Here is a 14,277-nt window from a genome sequence, read left to right on the forward strand (position 1 = left end):
ATAATTCATTTTCTTCCCCCAACAGTCTGGATGATGTCTAGCTCATTCAGCACCAAACATGGGTTATACAGTATACCCCTTTCAAAGGGTATTTTAAAAACTTCCCGTTTGCTCCAGATCTTCTCAGGAGATCCATAGCCAACCGTTCTGACATGACGTTGCTGCCTGAAACATTTCCCTTTGCACAACCACAGTAGTGGCAAGTTGCTTGCTCTGAGGTCAACGCTGGACTTAATAAACCTTTGGTCTCACTCAGCAAGGGCTCTCCTTGTGTTCTTGTTAGTGACAACAGCACCGTGTTCCTGCTTCCCAGTAACTTATCTAAATAAACCCCACAGTCTAGCCTCATAAAACAGCATGCCAGCACAATTACTTCTCTCATGTATTATTTATCATTGCATAAACTGATGATGGATTGGGAGCTGGCCCATTAGGGCCTCTCAGTTTTATTAAGTAAGTTTTCCAAAGCTTAACACAATACGTTTTTTGTTTCTTTTTCATATTCATGTGAGCCAGGGCATGGCTAGCCCTTCACACTGCCACTATGCCACTGCAGGTAACTTTGCCACTGCTGCCATGCCACCGAAGGCAAAAATGCTGCAACTGAGTGTGAGATATGCAAGATGTGTGAGATACGTTTCTTTTGCTTTAAAGCAGAATTACACATTTCCAATAGAGTAATTCTCCGTTTAAAGTGGCACATGATCTCTGAGCACCTCTTTTTTAAAAAAGGGAACTGCAATTTTTGCAGTCAGGGTGAGGTTTTGGAGGCAAGCAACCCTATGTTGCCCACCTTAGATGTAGCAGAGTATTTGATCCTGCACAATCCTTAGTTGATATGGCATAGTGAAACGTACCTGAAGAACTACAGGCTTTGGAAAATGATATAGGACCTGAACAGACAGGCCAAAATAAAGCTGCATAAAGCTGCTTTGGGTCACTTTGGAGGTATGCTGTTTAAATGATGCATTCATCCTAAGAGGCTGGAAGCCACACCAAAGCCACTTTCCAGTCCTAAGGACTGGAGTGCAGCTTTGGCACAGCTTCTGGCCTCTTAAGATTTGTGTGTCATTTAAACAGCATACCTCCAAAGTAACCAAAAGCAGTTATATTTTGGCCTGTCTGTTTGGGCCCATTGTTAGTCCAGTCAGCATACTGAATAATTACTGACTTTCCGATTGTCCCAGTTTTAGCAGAGACAGTTCCAACTGACCCTCTGTCATCCCACTTTTTCAACTACTTTTGAAAGGTCCCAGTTTCTGTCTTCTTCTTCCTCCTCCCACTTTCTTTCTTTGTTCTCACCTGACTTCAATTGCCGTAAACTGAGTGCAAAGTGCAAAAATTAACATGGCCCATCTTCTACATCAGAAGTTACCATTCATAATTTTATGATGGTGTAGCCATGTCCATTATAGGACGTGAAACCTTTCCACTTAGTTGGAACAAGGTATATTGGGGTATCCTTCATGGTGTCCTGTTGCACAATGGCAGTTTGTGTTTCCAATGACTCCCATAGCACTGGGTTCCATTTGCTCAATGGTGCCAGAGACATAGCTGCATCTCTGCACCCCTCCTGAGAATACAAGCATTGCACAAGGTCACAATTCACATTTACCTGATCGTAAGTCAGTTTCGGATGACGTAAATGCCTATCAGGATGGCGGGCCATGTTGTTTACTAGTCTTCTTGTTAACTCCATGGTCCATCAATTAAAAATGAGTCATTTGCCCTTCTTCATGTTCTGTTGACAGATGTGTAAAGGCTATCTTTGCCTTGTTGCTTTCCAAAGTGTAATGGAGTGGCTAAACCTGAGAGCCGTGTGCCGGTGGGCTGGGATCATCATAATATTAAAAGTGTAAATCTGAGCAGGTTTAGACAGAACGTTCTGCAAACAAGAGCATCACGACCAGGTTCCAAAAGCAGGTATTAAATTTACAATGTTTACTACGCACTATCAAATAGCTAGGACATAAAAGTCATACAAGTGTGGCATAAACTTCACACGGCGCTAATAGCTACAACAAGACCTCAGCAAAATGTAAGGGACAGATTCCTGCAAGGTATACAGAACATCTCACTCATTTTAATGTGAGTTGCATGAGCCTGGAAGGGAATCAGCCTCTTTCATGGCTTTGGGGAAAGAGCTAGTAAAGATAATGGCCAAGAATTAAGATGGCTATCCTGGTTAAGATCTTATTTCCAAGCTACGTTAAAGGCTGCTTGAACTTAAATGTGAAACCATGAAAATGCAAAACCTTCCAGGATTCATAGGGAAATCTGCAGGGACGTAGCCAAGGGGGGGGGGGGTTCTTGGGGTCCGGACTCCCCCTTCCGTTAGATAAAATGAATGGTGTGTGCTGCTGCGCCGCCACACCCAAGCCCCATTATAATGGTGGCACATAGTCTGGACCCCCCCTTCCCAAAATCCTGGCTACGTCCCTGAAATCTGTCAGTGTCACTTTCTGCCACATTTGAATTAAAAACAACAACAACTTCATATTCTTCTTGTCCAGAATAGGAAGAAATCTGTGGATCTGGGTAAGTTATGCCCAATTTCAACCTGTACAATACAATGGTGTGTCCTCCAAGATAGTCTCATGATCCGATGTAGCCCCAGCTGCCATTAGTTGTACACCTCTGCCTTAGAAGGTTATAATGAAGCTAAGAGCGAGATTTCTGTTGCATTTACCAAAGGGCCAAGTCTCCCCATGTTGAGCTTCTTATGTGTCCATCAAGAATCACTCACAGTGTGATTTAGAACTACAGTGTGCTGAATTTCTCCACCCCACTATCTCACAAACAGAGTAATTAACATTGAAATCAGAAGGTGAGCAACAACCAACCCCACCCCACCACCCAGCAGCTGGATGGGGAACATCAATGGGGCACTGAATGACCTCCAGTTTTTAATTCAGGCTTCAAAGGATGCTTAAACCCTGGTTCAAAAAAATACATTCAGCACATATGGACAGATCCTTTGGCAGCTCCTTTTGTTGTTGCTGCTGCCTGCTGACTTATGGCGACCCTAAGGTAAACCTGTCATGGGGGTTTCTTGGTAAGTTTCTTCAGAGTGGGTTTGCCATTGCTTTCTTCTGAGGCTAAGCGCTATCCAAAATCTGGAATGTATTCACTGCCTCACTGACACAGCGGCTGGATGGGGAACAGAAACTCATTGAGTACCTGTTATAGTTTTGATCCAAGTGCCTTTGGAGGGGGGTATCCTTTCTTTAACCCTTCCTGAGAAGGCCCAGCAACATCCCACCCCTTATCTCTGGCACTCCAATTAAGACATTTCAGTCTCCATGGAAAATCAGGAAAGCTTCTCAAGAAACATACCTCAAACATGTCCTCACAACTCAAAACTCTGTTGCCTCAAAGAAGCCAGAAGCTTTAGATGGTTGGATGCAGCACTCACAGCAAGGTGAGTAGGATTTGCCTCCCTAGCTCCCTAATAAATTAGGACTAGGACTAGGACCAGGACTCCTGCAAACCTGGGTTCAGATTTCTGAACAGCAAAGGAAACATACTGTGTGGCTTTGGCCAAGTGAAAAGATTGTTCATTTTGGGTTTCTCCCATCCCCGTTTCTTCCTACATTTGCTTTTCCAGGCAAAAACCATGTTCAGTTACCACTGGAAGATGTGGATGTGAATGCCATATTCCAAGTACTTTGAATAATGAGCTTCTCTATAGTGCTTTTATGGCACCTCCATTATTGACAAGGATGGTAGCACAATCTCTTTGACTGCTGTAATCTCTTTGAAAAACAGCCATGTCTTCACAATGTACATTGCAAAATCAAAATAGGATAAAGTATCCCATTTATTGCCGGTCTGTGCCGGATAATATTCAGGAAGTCCAGTATCCATCGATATATGGAACCAGAAAGAATTCAGAGAGGAGCATTCTGTTTCATCTGAACTATATGAGGCAGAAAGGGAAACAAACCTTCCCTGCATGAGTTCCTTTTCCTTTAATGAGATTCCATTCTTTTCTTTTTAAAAAAAATAGTTCTCTTTCATGCTTTGATTTTATACTGAAAATATTTTAGTATATCTGGCCATCACAGATCCTACATCTCTGTCTATGTTTTTTAACTTCACAAATCTGTAGCTGCATGGTTTGAACATTGGGCTATGACTCTGGAGACCTGGGTTCGACTCTCTGCTTGGCCATGAAACCCACTGGGTGCCGTTGGACAAGTTACATGCTCTCAACCTCAGAGGAGGACAACGGCAAACCTTCCCAGAAAAAATCCTGCCAAGAAAACCCCATGACAGTTTTGCCTTAGGGCCACTATAAGTTGCAAACAACTTGAAGTCACACAACACATACACACACAGCAACATTGCAAGAATGCAATAATATCTTTGTTGGTGAATTGCAAAGATGTGCATCCAGGCATTAATAAGAGTGTTCTTATTAATCTTACTTCTGATGCACGCCAAACACATATGATGCACTCCTGTTGTGATCTGATACTTCTTAGCTGGTGTCCAGATGCACATTGTGGAGCACCCTGATGTACATCAGTGACCATTGTGCATCAGGTGGTAGTACTTCAGTCACTTCACTGGCTGCCATTGCACAATGGATGCCCAAATGTTGCAACGTCACCGCAGGTGAATATGAACTCTGCAAATGCACCCAGTTCAATTTTGCACACAGTTAAGACAATTTGTGAAAACATAAGGCCCCAAGCAGATTGCCAGCTTCCTTTTAAAATATATAATACCATTTCAAAGTGCCACTCAGACATTGATTCGCTCTGTCCCTTACCTATTATATCTGTCTGTTCAGTTTATGGTACCTCAACTGCACATAGTTGTTACAGAGCCAACTGCACACATGAGTCAATTTCATTTTGTACAAACTGGAAATTGCTTCCCTCCTCAGAAATGTGTTTGAAGTAATTGCCAGGATATGGAGCAAAGGAACTTAGGTCAATGATGACATTAAAATATAATATACAGTTACGCTTGTCGGCTGCCATTCATGCCACGGGAAGAAAAAGAAAGTTGTGTGCTTCAGAGGGTTACAGATTATTGTGTGTGTGTGTGTGTGACCTGTTGAATAAAAATCATGCAGTCTGCAGCTTTCTGCTGGAGACAAGGAGAGATGGCTGTCTCATGAGCTTGTTTCTGATCAACTGCTTTGACCTCATTTTGATAATCAAGGAAGTAATTCATCCATTACAAAAGTTTCTAACCTTGGTTTTCTGACTAGGAAAAAATGCACAAGTATATTATCACAAAACAATGTGCAGATAGTGGATGAGTGAGATTGCTGGAATTTAAATAATGACTGGAATTCACTATTGCGATGACGAATATGTAACTTAGAGTTATGTCACTGCGAGTGACTGAGGTCTGTTGTCATATCAATTGGGGTGCAGCACACTGATGTTTCCACCCTGCTCCTGCCATTGATGTTTGGCGTAAGGAGAGATTGCAACAGGAATCTTGGTTCTGGATGTCTCACCAGAGATCGCTGGAGGGAGCATTGTGGAAATGTCAATATGCTGTGCCCTGATCAATAGGAGAGCAGACTCCTGTCGCTTGCACTGGCTGCTGCAAGGCGAAAATGGATTTGGTGGGGTTTCAGGCTCTGTGATTCCACTAAATGCCATGTCTGCCTCCTATGGAATCCTGGGGATTATAATCTGGGAAAGCACTCAAGATCTCTGTCTCCTAACACCCCTCCTTAAACTATAAATCCCATAATTCCATCTGATGGAACCATAGGAATTTAAATAGAACTATGGTGCTATAACTGTGTAATGTGAAAGTGCTCTACGTTCGGCATAGTCTAGAAAGCTCTCAGAATCTGGGATTCTGCAAATGTCGGGAAATGCCAACCATTTGACATACCACCCCTCTTCTGTTGTCCCAGGGAGTTTAAAAACTGAAATGGATGTGCCACGGTACTTCTGACTTGTCCATCTCCTGTGGTTGTTTTGGAAGGATTTTTGTGCAGAAGTCATACCCAGATAATAATACTTCCCAGCTTGTGTCACTGTGAGTCACAAAACATATTTTCTGTTTTCCCTGTAGCAGATGGCTGGGAGAAGTCTAAAACAGAAACAGTTTGGTTGATGCCAAGTTATTTGTCATCTCCCGCAGACAGTGAATCCACGTAGCACATTGCAGATGATGATACTACCAACATGGATTATTTGTACAGAAAGAAAATCTCCGTTGCCCCCCTCCTCTTGTTGTGTCCTCCCAGATTCATTAGAACACAACCTTCACCTCCAAAAGAGAGGTTCCTCTCTTGGAAAGTCATCTCATTAGGAGGAAAGTTGGTAACATTATGCCTGCTATGGAAAGAGAACGAAATTTCTCTGGCTGCTGCCACACTGCAGAATTAATACAAGTTTGATACTGTTTGAACTGCCATGGTTCAGTGCTATGAAATTGTAGGATTTGTCGTTTGTTGGGGCAAACATGTTGTGGCCATGTTTGTTGGGGATTCTACCAGATGTACTCCAAAAATGTAACTTTTCCAAACTCTGGAAATCAGTGCTACCCGATTAAATTGATCGGCAGTAGAGAGCCAGCAGGGCATACTGGTTTGGGCCTTGGACTATGACTCTGGAGACCAGAATTCAATTCCCAGCTTGGCCATGAAAGCCACTGGGTGACCTTGGGCAAGTTACATACTCTCAGCCTCAGGGGAAAGCAATGGCAAACCTCCTCTGAGCAAATCTTGCTAAGAAAACTCCATGATAAGTCTGCCTTAAGGTTGATGTAAGTTGGAAACAACTTGAAGGAATGCAACACCTTAAATTATACACCAAGTCCAGGGTGCCGCCATGGCAGCTAAAGCAGAATTTTAGTGATGTAACTGTGTAGTGTGAATGTTCTCCTGTCTATGCCACTGTGGCCTGAGCAGTGAATGTACCCTTGCTCTGCTACATAGACCTCAGACCATCTATGGTCAAAGACATCAAAGAGGGCCATTTTGGTGCAGTGGTTTGAGCACTGGACTATGACTCAGGAGACCAAGTTTCGAATCCCAGCTTGGAAATGAAACCCACTTGGTGACCTCAGACAAGTCCCACTCTCTCAGCCTCAGAGAATGGCAAGGACAAACCCGCTCTGAAAATTGCCAAGAAAACCCCATGAAAGGGTCACCATAGGTCAGAAACAGCTTGAAGGCACACAGCAACAGGACACTGAGGGTTGATGGTGATTTAAGGCTGTGGTTTCGACCTCTCAGCTTCCCTTCCTTCCTTCCATAAAGCACCAATGTTCTTAGCCTTCCACCAACAAACCCTACCAGTTTCTCTTAAGGCAAGGGATGCCTGCTAGGCTGCAGCATTGTCTACAGCCTGAGCATGGCTATTGAAACCTACTGGAGAGTCCCTATGACAACATGTTCCACTGAACAACATGTTCCCCCACCCAACAGCAAGACCATCCTGTCCCTGTCCTACTTCACCTTGTCTACCTGATCTGATGCCTGACCTCCAGATATCCATAAACATACCTTCAGCCCTCTAGTCTTGTTTCCCTCATCTGGCACTTGACCTTCTGCATATTCATAACCACACCTTGACATGCCCCATCTTTCCATGGTTGTCATGACCACATGGCGCAAGCTAGGGCTTCAGCCTAGCCAAGGGAAATGGACTTAAAAACAGACCTGACTTGTGAGATTTGTGGAGAATTGCATCTCCTGTCTCTTTAAAAGCTTGCAAAAATAATGTGGAAGTGTCTCTCCCTCCCTCTGTCTAGGATGCAGTTTTGGAAGAAGGGAATTTAAACCATTCCCATTGCTTTTGTTGTTGTTGCTGATATGTTCTTTCAAACCATCTCTGATGTGGGGAAATGTGCATTTTTCTTAGTACCCTTTTCAAATAAAAATCTCTCACGTACATCACTTTTCCTGTCTTGCCGACAGTTGCTGTTGGTTAATGAAAATGTATAGCAATGGAGCAAAACAGAAAAAGAAAAAGATGCAGAAAGCAAAAGGAAGGAGGAAGGGAGGGAGGGAGGGAGAACAATTGGCAGAAAATGGAGCATGAGGCCTCCTAGGTGTTTCAGGATGACAACTCCCATAATCCTTCACCATTGGCTATGTCGGCTAAGGCTGATAGAAACTGAAGTCCCACAATATCTCAGAGGCCATGTCCCATCGCTGACGTGAGATTTAAATATTTTTCTCTCTCTCTTTCTTTCTGATCTAATCTGCACTGCAGAAATAATACAGTTTAACATCGGGATTGTAGTTTGTTGTGGCATCAGAGCCATCTGACAGAGAAGGCTAAATATCTCACAAAACTAAAGGTCCCACAGGGACGTAGCCAAGGGGGGGGGTTCTTGGGGTCCGGACCCCCCCTTCCATTAGAAAAATGAATGGTGTGTGCTGCTGCGCCACCATGCCCAAGCCCCATTATAATGGTGGCACTTAGTCTGGACCCCCCCCCCTTCCTAAAATCCTGGCTACGTCCCTGAGTCCCAACATCCCATAGCATGGAGCCATGGCAGTCAAAGTGGTGTCACACACACTGCACTGTTTCGGCAGTGCAGATCGGACCGCTCTCCCTGTCTTTCTTCCCAATTCGTCCATCTGTTCTAGGACACGAGTTTCATATTCTGTCTTCAAAAGCGGTTCTTTTTTTAAAAGCCAATTAACATTTCAAGAGATCTTTGGCTGCTACTGTGGCTATAAATAAGTATATGCCATCTAGGTGGAATTGCATGGGTCCATTTCTCACGCTACAAACTTTTCCCTGGTACGATAATTGCTTAAGTTTCAAAATGCACAGTTTTCATAGGAAGATGTCCACAAATAGATGTGTCATTCTCTCTCTCTCTCTGTCTCTCTCCTGCCATTTGCCTGAGAAATTTCCCTAATGCTCAGAATGAATTCATCACAACTCCCACCCACACAGAGGACTGAAGGATCCGTGAAGCTCCCGGTGTACGTCAGAAAGAGCTATTGAAAGCCACTGCACTCAAGATCTATTGTATTTTATTGCAACGTTTGCCATCTGCTTGGCTGATTCTTATATTGCTGCAGGAAGACAGTCAGGATGGCACATTGCTCAAATTTCTGTCTGTTTTAAAGATCTTAAGATATAGGGAGGAATTTCTAAAGAAAACCAAAGACTTGTCTCTGACCTATGCCAGGTGCTGGAAACCAAATTTCCTTTTTGCATACCACCATTATATAAAAGGGCACTACCCTTTATGTTGTTGTTCTGTGCCTCCAAGTCATTTCTGACTTACGGTGACCCTAAGGCAAAGCTACCACAAGGGTTTTTTGGCAGAATTTGTTCAGAAGGGGTTTGCCTTTGCCTTCCTCGGTGGTTCAAACGTTGCCAACTTTTAAGAAGGCATGCCCCATTTGTCAAAACAGAAAAGTGTATTGGAGGAGTACTTCTCATTTCTCAATGTGGGGGACTGGTCATAAGTTTTTCCCCAGCATCTCAAGACCTTGTACAGTACTATATTTGTCCCCACTAAAGTCCCTTTCTTTTCTGGAAGTTCACCAGGGATGGGCAGCCCATGGCATGTAGCAGAAATAGATTTAGGGAGACCCACACAGATGTGGACAGCTGAAACTTAGGAAACAAAAGGAAGGAAGGAAGTTTATTATTTGCAGCATGCTCTTAACGTTGGTCCAGCTTGACACAGGAGCTGGGGATTATGGCACGGTTCACTGGGTGACATTTAACACAAGACCAGAGGCCGCTTTGCCCCTCTGCAAATGTCACATATGTCGGGAGGAGGAATTAAGTGAAGGCTGCCCTGATACCGTGCTTAGTGAACAAGGCATTGTGGAAGGCCAAAGGAAGGATTTTTCCATATAGCATCCCTCTGTACGATTTACGTGAGAAAAACATGATACAATATAAAAAGCCATATATAGGGGCCATGCGTAGTAAAATATACAAAGACATACATTTGTGCAATTACCCAAACACATGTGCATGCAGGCAAAAACAACTACACACATGCACACTGGTGGTAGCACTCTCCATCTGGAGCACTCTGATTCAGGTCAATAGACAGGTAGAAACAGTGTTGAGTTTTAAATTCTTCTTTAAAGTATACCCAGGCCTTCTCTTACCAATGTAGTTAGAGTGGTTAAATGCTGATACTCCAGACACAAGTTTGTGAGTTCGATCCCAGGAGCTCCAAGGTTGACTCAGCCTTCCATTCTTTCGTAGGTTGGTAAAATGAGTACCCAGCTTGTTGGGGCAACTGGCGTACAGACTGTAAACCACTTAGAGAGTACTGAGTTCACTATGAAGCAGTATAGACATGTACATGCTATTGCTATTATTTTATATTTTATTTATATGCTGCCTTTCTCCTGCCTCAGGCTATCCTGACATGGCTATTGTAGCAGATGTGTAATCCTCAATCTTCTTGTTGTTGTGTGCCTTCAAGTTGTTTCCAGCTTATAGCAATCCTCAGGCGAACCTATCATGCGTTGGTTTTTTTTTTTTTTTGCAAGATTGTTCAAAGGGGGGTTGCCATTGCCATCCTCTGAGGCTGAGAGAGTGTGACTTGCCCAAGGTCACCCAATGGGTTTCATGGCTGAGCTGGGAATCGAACCCTGGTCTCCAGAGTTGTAGTCCAACACTCAAACCATGATGCCATGTGGCTCTCCTCCAACAGTGACTCCTCAGCATAGATGTTGAAGGCCCTGAGCACTTTAAACCAAGGGGACTCCAACATTCCAGTTGTCTTAGGAATGGAGATTCTGACATACTAGGCTGGATGATACTCCTGCAGAATCTGGACTATGTCTCAGCCACCCACCTTCAATTAGATACACATGAATCTAGCAGACTGGGAGATAGGGCATGTGGTCAAGAAGGTGGAGTCACAACAGACCATAACAGACCACTGAAACGCCACTTCTCCCCGACCCTCAGACTCATCTGCTGCTGCATTGAAAATCCCAACAGGCAAAGCTCACACAAACACACACACACACCAGCTTCATCCAGCCTGGTCTCTGTGATACAAGCCAGTGCTCTCCAGTATTTTCCAAATGAAAACAAGCCCACGTGTGACTGAGCAACATCAGAGGGACTTTCCTTTCTCCTACTTTTTACAAGTTGGTTTGCTTACCTCTGGAAGCAATCTGGAGTCACACAGCACAAAATGTTGCGTTCCCAAGCTAGCAGAGGCTGCAGTGCTTTGCTGTTGCCTGACAGTATAAGGAAGTGCAAGGTTGCCCCTCGCCTATCCTCTTGCTCCAGCTAAGTTGTGTGCAAACTACTTGCACACTTTGGACTCAATTTGCAGCAAAGGACATAAGTAGGAAAGCGGGAGGAGGAAGAAACCAAGACATTTAAAAAGCAGGATGGTAGACGATGAAATGTGGATGGTTTCCCGCCAAACTAGAGCAACTGGAGGGTATGTAAACCGGATTGGCATACTCATCCAGGATAAAGTCTTAAATAATAATAATAATAGCTGTTGTTTCCCTGTTCACTGAATGACCAATGGTGAGAGATTCTGAAAGTTATAGTTCAACAGCAGCCGGAGCCCCTCTGGTTAATAACTGCTGCTCTAGATGTTGGATTACAACTCCCGTCTTCCCTCACCAACAACTCTTCTGGCTGGGGCTGATGAAAGTTGCAATCTAGCAGCCCCTGGAGGACCATGGTTGCTATGGCCTGGCTTTGAGTAATATTACAGCTCTCTTTATATCTCTTTGGCTAAAAAGAATTAGTAAATAAAATTTAATGGGAGAAAATTTGGGAGAGAGGAACATTCAGAAGGGGGCCTGGCTCTCATGCCATTGCTTCCTTCCTTCCTCCAAGGCTGTGGTCAATGAATGAGACGTACCCATGGGTGAATTATTTCAGACCACCATTTGCACTCAGAGTAACAGCAAAAGGAATTAGAAATCCACCCACCCACCCAAGTGCAAAAAGAAGTTCTAATCCAATAACACAGTCTGTTAAACAGATGAAATTGATTTTCCACATTGCCCTGGATTCTGGAAGCAAATTTGCACTAATCCCCTCTGCATTTGTATTTGTATTTTTATTCTATGCTACAACGCCAGGCCTTCTCCTACATTAATTTGAAATCCACTGATTGAATTAAGTGAACCCCTGATTCGCTGTGACGTCCCGATAGCTAATTGCTCATGGCCCTTGCCATTCAAAAACCCTCCAGTTCAAAGTGACACAGGTCACCATGTCTCATTTTCAGTATACCTTCAATTTACAGCTGAGCGGCTTATACAGTTACTATACAATTTACATCATCATTTGTGCTCTGATCTGGCAGGAGGTATGTACTGGAAACATACACAAGTTTGGCATTCAGATTCAGAATGCTGGATTCAGTGATTCACTAGATATCAATTAACTGGCCATTAGGACCAAGTATTTTTTTTCTCTTCTGAGAAACTTCTGAAATTCTTCCCATTTAAATTTCTTCCTGGATCTCGGAGCTATGAACCAACTGGTCTTGAGTTCAAAATGAAACCGGCTCACCAGGATTTTTCCTTTCCCCATGTCTGTCTGTCTCTCTCTGACTGTGCTTTAAGGGTTAGGATCGTACAATCGCGGAGCTGGAAGAGACCACAAGAGTCATCCAGTCTAAATGCGGTTGTGCAGGAATACACAATCAAAGCAAAGCTGCAAAAGTTTACGTTGTCCAGAGTGCTATGCATCCATCCACCCATCGCTTTATTTATGCCCTGCCTATTTCTCAAGCTGGGACTCATGGCAGCTTCTAAAGTAGAATTACCAAATAAGTGCCAAGTAATTACAAAGTAGAATAATAAAGGACAGTAGGCCCTTGGCTTCCATTGGTATCCAAGACCTGCCGTGGATACCAAAATCTGAAGATGTTCAACTTCCATTAAATACAATGGGTGATAAAAATGGTGTCCCTTATATAAAGTGGCCAAAATCAAGAAATTTGGCTTGATATATATTCAAGCTGTGGTTGCTGGAATCCGTGGATAAAGAATCCATGGATAAGGAGGGCTGACTGTAAAACTGTGGTTAAAAGCATACATGAAGTTATGATTAAGATAGTATTAAACTGCCCCCCAACTTGTTTGTAAAGAAAATTTTGTGGGGGATATATTTTATTTTATATTATATTATCATCATCATCATCATCATCATCATCATCATCATCATCATCATCATCATCATCATCATCCCACCTTTCTCCCAAGTTGGGACCCAAGGTGGTTCACAATACACATACATATATAAAACAACACTTTACAAAACAATTAAAATAATTCAGTTAAAAGAGTAAAATGTTTATACACACACACACACACACACATACACACCACTATTTTATTTTATTGTATTTGTTACTGTCACTATGCTACTGAAATCCACTCCACCTCTGTCCCTGGTTCAAGATCCACAAACCAACTGTAAGAAGAGAGCAATGACTTCTGTATGGCATAACTCAAGCTATGAGCATTTTGCTCACAGCACTGGATGCAGGAACGGTAAGGTGGAAAACATACCTTCCAGGTCTAAATTCAGCTTTAGAAGCTCACAGTGCTAGCCGAGGGTTGATATCTCCATAAGGGATATTCTCTTACTGATGGGGGAAAAGAATCCACCCCATTAGATCTCATTAATATTGGCAACCGGTGTCCAGCAGACACATGGGGAAGTCTTCCATCCCTTTAAAGTTCTGAATGGAAGACTGTTGTTCTCCTCCAGAGTCTTTCCTGTTAACATGACATTATGGGCAGAGGAGATAATAGCTTCTCCTGGGATAATTTGGTCTCTGAGTTTTTTCTTCTTTTTTCTTTTAAGATTTCAAGGCAATTCCAAAGGACGGTTGGATATTGTCCCCGTAACAAGCCGAATTATTAAAGGTTCTGCTGGTGCCTGGAGAATGAGTCACCAGGGCAGGCTGGACAGAGGAGATAATGACACAAAAGCGAATGACATCCAAGTAGCACTTTGAAATATCCTTTGGGGGGAAAAACACCCCGTTCTTCCCACGGACTTCAGAGTGCAGCTCTGAAAATGACTCTTCCGATACGGTTGGAGTGAACATCATTGGGGCAAAGCGCTTCTTTGGAAAACACCAGTCATCAACCAGTGAGGATGAAACCCTCGGTTAAAGGTGAAGCATCAAATGGATGTTGGAAGTGAAGAAAAAGCGTAGCCTACCCTGATCCAGCCAGACTTGTTGGTGTGTGCCTTCGAATCATTTCTGGCTTATGGCGAACCTATCATGGGGTTTCTTGGGAAGGTTTGTGTAGAGGTTTGCCATAGCCTTCCTTTGAGGCTGAGAGAGTATGACTTGCCC

The sequence above is a fragment of the Sceloporus occidentalis genome, unplaced genomic scaffold (genome assembly GCF_023333645.1).
Source record: "Sceloporus occidentalis isolate IW3139 unplaced genomic scaffold, rSceOcc1.0.p SCAF_8, whole genome shotgun sequence".
Classification (NCBI taxonomy): domain Eukaryota; kingdom Metazoa; phylum Chordata; class Lepidosauria; order Squamata; family Phrynosomatidae; genus Sceloporus; species Sceloporus occidentalis.